Source organism: Chrysochloris asiatica, unplaced genomic scaffold, assembly GCF_000296735.1.
Source record: "Chrysochloris asiatica unplaced genomic scaffold, ChrAsi1.0 scaffold00097, whole genome shotgun sequence".
Lineage (NCBI taxonomy): Eukaryota > Metazoa > Chordata > Mammalia > Afrosoricida > Chrysochloridae > Chrysochloris > Chrysochloris asiatica.
The window spans coordinates 2789918-2797915 of NW_006408615.1; the positions used below are offsets into that span (position 1 = coordinate 2789918).

The window sequence follows — 7998 nt, forward strand, 5'->3', positions numbered from 1 at the left end:
GATCCATGCGGTGCAGCAGAGCTTCTCACTGTCCAGCTGTGTGGCTTCAGCTTCATTACATGTGGAATGAAGCTGTGGAAACAGAGCTCCCTGAAGGGCCCTCAGATCTTTATAAACTCCACGAATGTTTGTTTCCATGCCCTAGTTTTGTGGTCTTTGATAACTTGCTTAACTTCCTCAGAACTCAGCTTCCTCATCCAGCACTGTAAATATCAAAATCCACTTCAGGAGTTAGGGTACATGGAAGATCAAATGAAATAACCTGTTTGAAAACCACCTAAGAAAGGGAGAAAGAACCCTGGTGACACAATGGTTAAGCACTTGGCTGCTAATGAAAAAGTCTCCCAGAGAGAAAGATGAGAAAGTCTACTCCTGTAGACACAACAGTGAATGGGGAAGACCTTGGAATCATTGATGCCTTTGAACTCTAATGTTAGCAGGGACTACTGAATGTATCGTGGACTGCCAGCCAAACAACCACACCTTCCTGGGAGAAGTACCACCACAATGCTCCTTAAAAGGGAGGATGTGGAGACTTCATATCATGTACTTTGGCCTGTTATCAGGAGGGACCAGTACCTGGAGGAGGCCATCATGTTTGGTAAAGTATTGGGTCAAAAAAAAGTAGACTCTCAGCCAGATGGATTGACAAAATGGGGGAAACAACGGACTCAATCCAACAGCATTCGTGAGGATGCTGCAGGACAGGACAGTGTTCCCTTCTGTTGTACACAGCAATTATGACTCTTAACCAACCTGATGACACCTAACAACAACAATAGGAAAATCTGAATAAAGTGTGGCACTGTAGGATAAGCACTGCACTGCTAAGTGCAAGGTCAGCAGTTCAAACCCACCAGTCGCTCCTTGGAAACCCCCTATACAAGGTCACTATGAGTCAGAATCAACAAAACAGCATTTAACAACAACAAATGGATTCACTGGAGTCCCTGGGTGAGGCAACCAGTTAACATGCTCATTTGCCACCCAAAAGTTTGGTGGTTTAAATCTACCCAGAGGTCCTCTGGCAATTTGCTTCCCAAAGCACAGCCATTGCAAAAGCCATGCCCAAAATATGGGACATATTTCTAATCTTACACACATGCACTCATCTTGAGAAAGAGTTCACTTACGTACAACTGGTATTTATATTGGTTCACTAATGATGACAAATGTATCACGCTATAGGGTCACTGTGAGTCAGATCATCTCTAGGGCAGTGGATTATGGTAAATGTAAGATGTTAACAATTTGAAAAACTGCGTGTGGGGTGTTTAGGGTATATGGTAACTTTTTGTAGATCTTCACCATTTTTCTGTAAATCTCTAGGCGTTCTAAAAAACAACTTATTAAAAAGAAGACTCTGCGTTGTGAAATGCATTCCTTTATCTACAACACACAGATATTGGGCAACTCCTGCTAGGGTCTTTCTCCAATGAACCTGCATCCCTCCCTGAACAAAATTGCTGAAAATCTGACTACAGGCTCAAGGAATGTGGAAAGAAGAGGCACACACCCCTGAGGACCAACACAGACAGTCCCTGAGGGAGGGGGTATATCTGCCCAGGAGATAATGACCTGTAAATGAGCACATTCAGTTGCACTCAAGAGCCAGCCCAGAACAGGACTGGGGAGATCAGCTTGAGGGTGTGGAAGGCTCTTTTTGCCTAAGCTCCAAAAACCCATAATTAAAGCAGTTCCACAGCCTCCTTTGTTCCTTGTCCATGCCTGGCACTAGACAGTCTGAAACCTTTCCCACTATCTCAAAATCTGACATCACCTTGTATAGAGGCAAACCATCTCTGAGGCACACAATACAACTGGATTACCAAAGAGACTTCTCATATCTGGGACTCTAGAATCTCATCTCAAATCGACTCAGTCGGCATCACCAGAAATCAAGTTTAAGAATCTAAGTATTAACAAACTGTCTTGATGATGTTTGTCGTTGTTGTTAGCCACCATCAAGTTAATTCCAACTGATAGTTAGTCCATGTAACAGAGCAGAACTGCCCTGGAGGATTTCCTAGACTCTAACCTTTACAGGAGAAGAGCTTCCATGGAATGGTTGGTGGTTCAAACTATAGAACTCTTGGTTTGCAGTCAAGAACTTAACCATTGTGGCCCCAGGACCATTATATACAGGTCTGAAATACCTACCACAGAACATCACAAATACGGGCTATGGGAACAGCCATAGTATATGTCTGTCATGGTTAACCTGGGTACAAGAAGGGCAGGGGGCTCAAGAGATGGGAGAGAAGAAAGTTGTATGCCCAATGCAGGTTGTTCTCCTTGGCATCATTCCTCCTGGTGTGTAGGGCAGCTCAGGTGAGGGTCTTCTATGAGCTGAAGACGAGATCCACTCCTTATAGAATGTCATCAAAGCTCCCCAGGCTCCCACCAATTACCACAGCCTCTTTTTCAACCTCTCCTAATCACCTCAAGCTCAGGCCACACCCAAACTCTTGGTCTGCCCTCCTTGTAACTTTGTTCCTATTGGTTCTTTTAGAAGAGGAAACAGCATATGTTGAAGAGAGAAAGATCTGAGTCTCAGGAGAAGATGATCAAATGTTTATCTGTGGCAGTGTCAGAGATATGAGATGAAGAGCAGGGAGCCGCTTCTACTTTGAGAATGAAGACTGTTCTCAGCAATCAGACTGTTGACATCCCAGAAATGTTGACATTGCTCTGAAGGGATGCAGTTACTGTGAAAGGCTTCAGAAGAACCCTGTGGAGGTCCTTCAATCACATCAATGTAGAATTCAGTTTCTTTGGAAAAAAGAAGAGACTTCACTATGACAAATGGTGGGAAAATAGAAAGCAGCCGACTACAGTTGACTCTGTCTGTAGCCATGTGCATGATATGATTAAGAGCATTACATCCAACTTCCATTACAAGATGAAGTCTCACTAGTATGCTGACTTCTCCATCAATTTCATTCTTCAAGAAAGCAGGTCTCTTGTTGAAATCCAAAATGTAGGCATCAGATGAGGCCAGGTTTTGCTTGTTTGTTAGCTCCACCCCAGAGAGATGAGCTAATTCTTAAAGGAAACAACATTGAACTTGAATCAAATTCAGCTGCTCTCATTCAACAAGTCAGAACAGTTAAACAAAACCTTTGAATGCTATCTGTGTCTCTGAAAAAGAAATGGTTCAACAGTCTCATGAGTGAAACCTGATGGGTAGTCCAGTTGTGGAAATGAGGTCGATGGTCTTAAGACCTATGGGTAAGGTTTCCAAGATGCAATAAATGTATCTATTAAAGACAAAAATAAGATTGTCATAAACAAAGCAGAAAACACATACCGCACATTTTTGTTTGCCAGTTGCCAACAACTTGGTTCTAGCTCATAGCTATCCTTTGCATAACCAAACGAAGCACGGTCTGGTCTTGTGTCGTCCTCACAATTGTTATATTTGGTTCATTGTTGCTGCCACTGTGTCAATCCATCACACGTTAGATCTTCCTCTTATTCATTTACCCCCCCTCTGCCCTTTACCATGCATGATGTCCTTCCTTCTCCGAGGACTGGTCCCTCCTGGCAACATGTCTAAAAAATGAGAGACAAAGTCGTACCATCTTCACTTGCATGGAGCAGTCAGGTTGTACTTATTTCAACACAGATTTGGCTGTTTTTCTGTCAGTTCACCGTACTTTCAGCATTCTTTGTAATTAAAATGCATCAATTCTTCTGCTGTCTTTCTTATTCAAGATCCAATTTTCACATAAAATGAGGCGGTGGAAAATGCCATTCCTTGAGGCAAGCACACCTTAATCCTCAAAATGACATCTTTGCTATTGAACACTTTAAAGATGTCTTTTGCAATCAATTTGCCTATTACAATATGCTGTTTGATTTCTTGATTGCTGCTTCCATGAGCATTGATTGTGGAGCCAAGCAAAATGAACTCTTTGACAACATCAATCTTTTCTCCTTTTATCATGATGCTATTTATTGGTTCAGTTGTAAGGATTTTTTTTTTTTTTTTCCTTTACATTGAGGTGCAATCCATACTGAAGCCTGTGTTCTTTGATTTCTTCAATAAGTATTTTAAGTCCTCTTTGTTTCCAGCAAGTTAGGTTTTGTCATCTGCATATCACAGGTTGTTAATGAGTCTTCCTCCAATCCTGAGGCTACGTTCTTCTTAATATAATCCAGCTTCTCTGATTATTTGCTCAGCATACAAATTTAATAAATATAGTAAAAGGGACACAAGCCTGGTGCACACCTTACCTGATTTTCAACCACTCAGTATCCCCTTATTGTGTTTGAATGACTGACTGCCTCTTGGTCTGTGTACAGCTTCCTTATGAACACAATAAATTGCTCTGAATACCCCTTCATCACAATGTTACCTCGCTTGCTATGAGCCACACAGTTGAAAGACTTTGAATAGTCAATAAAGTACAAGTAAATGTCTTTCTAATATTCTCTGCTTTCAGCCAATATTCATGTCAGCATTGATATCCCTTCTTCCAAGTCCTCTTCTGAATCTGGCTTGAATTTCTAGCAGTTTCCTGTAGATGTACTGCTGCAACCACATTTGAATTACCTTCGGTAAAATTTTACTTACATGTGATATCAATAATATAGTTTGATCAGTTCCTCATTCCGTTGCGTCACCTCTCTTTGGAGTGGGAACAAATATGAATCTCTCCCAATTGGTTGACCAGATATTTGTCTTCTAAATTTCTTGGCATAGATAAGTGAGTGTCTCTAGTGCTATATCAGATTGCTGAAAGATTTCAATTTATATTCCATCAATTCCTGGAGCCTTGTTTTTCTCCATACCTTCAAGGCAGCTTGGACGTCTTACTTCAATATAATCAGTTCTTGGTCATATGGTACCTCTTGAAATGGTTGGACATGAACTAATTTTTTTTTTTTTTTTTGGTACAGTGACTCTGCGTATTCCTTCCATTTTCTTTTGGTGTTTCCTGAGTATATTTCAACTACCAGAAGAAACACACATCTTGGATAAGTTTCAGCAAAGCGTCCAGACTAAAACAGACAAGAAGAAGGAGCGGTGGATCATCTCTGAATGGTTAGCCCTGAAAACCTTATTAATAGCTGTGAAGCATTGTCAGATATAGCGCTGGAAGATAAGTCCTTCAGATTGGAAGTCTGGGGAAGAGCCACCTCCTCAAAGTAGGGTTGACCTTAATGACATGAATGAAACCAAGCTTTGGGGACCTTCATTTGCTCATGAGACACAATTCAGAATGAGGAGAAACAGCTGCAAACATTAGTCATCAGAATGTAGAATGTATGAAATATGAATGTAAGAAAATTCAAAATCATCAAATACAAAATGAAATGCATAAAGATCAATATTCTGAAATGGACTGGCATTGGACATTTTGAATTGGACAATCATAAAAGAAAATATCATTAGCAAAAAGTATTAGCACGTTGGTATCAGCTGTATATGTTGTTGCTGTTATTAGCTGCCATTGCATTTTTCCCACCTCACCATGACACCATGCACAGTGGAACAGGATAGAACAAAATGCTGCTCAGCAATGCATATCCCTGAGCAGGACTGTTGGGATTCCTCAGCTGATTTGTGGAAGGTACATACTATACCTTTCTCTCTAGTCTGTCCTAGTCAAGAAGCTTCACAGAAACCTGTCCACCATGAGTGGTCCCACTGCTATTGGAACCACCAGTGGAATACTTTCTAGCATCACAGCAACATACACTTCACCCCAACACAAGATGACCTATGATGGGTTGGAATGTGTTGTTGTTGTTAGGTGCCATCAAGTTGGTACTGACTCATAGCGACCCCATGTACAACATAATGAAACACTGCTTGGTCCTGGGCTAATCTCACAATTGTTGCCATGCTTGAGCCCACTGATGCTGTCACTTGGCCAATCCATCTCACTGGGGGGTCTTCCTCTTTTTCTTTGATCCTCCACCTTACCAAACATGATACTCTTCTCCAGCGAATGGAGACCATTAATTTGCTCTCCTCCTGAAGAGTGCAGGACTCCTGGTGTGGCACTGTAGACTCATCATTGGACTGAGAATTACTAGGTCAGTGGCTCAAATCCACCAGCTGCTCCTGGGAAGCCCTGTACAGGGTTGCAATGAATTGTAATCTACTCCATGGCACTCAATGACAACAGCAAGAAGAGTCCTGATAGCATAGTGGGCTGCTAACAAAAAGATCCACTAACCACTCCATGGGAGAAAGAGGAGGCTTTGTGCTTCCATAAAGTCTTAAGTCTCTGAAACCCTATACAGGGTCGTAATGGGTCAGAACAACAACAACAACAACATGGGAGCTTCATAAGGAGCTCTGGTGGCACCATGGGTTAAGCACTGAACTGCTAATCAGAATGCCAGCAGTTCAAACCCACCAACAGCTCTGCAGGAGAATGACGAGGAGGCTGTCTGCTTGCATCAAGATTTACAGTCTCAGTAACGGTAGGGAGTAGCTCTCCTCTGTCCTTTCAGTCACTAGGAGTCTGACTCAATGGCCCTGGTAGTCAGTTAGGGAATTGCATGTGAGTGTGAGAACCCAGCTAGGGATGTGGAAGAATGCAGAAAACCCCAAGGGCCTACCAGAGACACAGAAAGCTCTCAACACAACCAGGTCCACCTCACAGTATTGCTTCTGTTAAGTGCCGTGAAGTTGGTTCCAACTCATAACAACCCAGTATAGGGTTTCCAAGGAGCAGCTGGTGAGCTTGAACCATCGACCTTGTGGTTCAAACCTACCTTGCGGTCCTGCACTTAGCCTACAACACTATACCAGACAATAAGAAAGTAAGTCGTGCAAAACCTCTGCAAACAAGATGAGACCAGTAAAACAGTTGGTGTGGAGTCCATGCAGTCGCACGGTGACCCCATGTAGTCAGAGTGCAACAGTGCCCCCTGGGGTGTTCAGTGACTGATTTTTTCAGCAGCTGATCAGCATGGCTTTCTCCTGAGGCACTCCTGGGTGCACTGGACCCTCGTCCTTCTCAGCTCTGAGTGCACCACCCCAGGCTTTGCAGCAAGATGAGTGAGAAGGGAGAAAAGCAAGCCCGAGGAGAAAGGGGAAAGGTGGTCAGAATCTCTAAGCCTGACACAGATTTGCTGCCTAGAGCAAACCTGAGCGAGAGATGAGACAAGCGTACACTTTAAATCAAGTTTAAAGTTTTGATTATTCCACCGGACTGAGCATAGTAATAACTGACTTCAGTGTCTTTTATTACCTGAGACTGACAAGGAAATTCATGGGGAAGCCTGTATTTTCATCCAGGGCAGGGAAGTGAAGAGGCCTGAGGAATAAATTTAAAGGGTCAGTTAGAGGAAAATCATCCTGCTAAATCATGACACCCACAAACCTCACATTGCAATGGGATGGGTACTTACAATGCACGCATGTATGTGCAAGCTGTGTAGAGGGAGACATGTACAGAGATAGGTTACACACATGCAGAAGTCTACCAGCCCTGAAATCCAGATCAAAAAAATATTTTGTAGTCATTTTCACATTAAAGATTTCCCAGGTCACTAATTGTCCTCCTGAAATGAGATTGTTCTGCCTGGTCAGGATTCTGGCTGGAAGGTGGAGCAGTGATATTCTTAGCTAAATTTCTGCTGATAGACATTGAGTTTAATGAAGAGGCTACTACTGTGTGGATAAGGACACCAGTGGTTTGTGCTTCATTGCTAGGCTAGACCTCAGGGGTTGGAACCCACCCAGTGGTACCTTCTAAGAACGACAACCCTGTTGATCTGCTCCCATATAGATTGTTATTGTTGTTGTTAAGCACTACTGAATCGGTTCCAACCCATAGCTTCCATGTATAGGATTTCTAAGGACAGCTGGTGAGTTTGAACCAGCGACCTTGTGAGCTTGAACCAGCGACCTTGTGGTTTAAACTGCCTTTGCAGTCCAAAGGAGCTCTGGTAGCATAGTGGTTATGAATCGGGCTGCGAACCGCAAGGTCAGCAGTTCGAAACTACCAGCTGTTCCGCAGGAGAAAGATGAGG

The 7998-nt window shown here is 42.8% G+C and overlaps 2 pseudogenes; both read left to right on the forward strand.

Moving 5' to 3' along the window:
* The first annotated feature begins 2635 nt into the window (after positions 1–2635).
* LOC102836723 lies at positions 2636–3126 on the forward strand (annotated as a pseudogene).
* An 86-nt stretch (positions 3127–3212) lies between these two features.
* The window catches only part of LOC102837099, a 37604-nt pseudogene continuing 32818 nt past the window's right edge, over positions 3213–7998 (forward strand).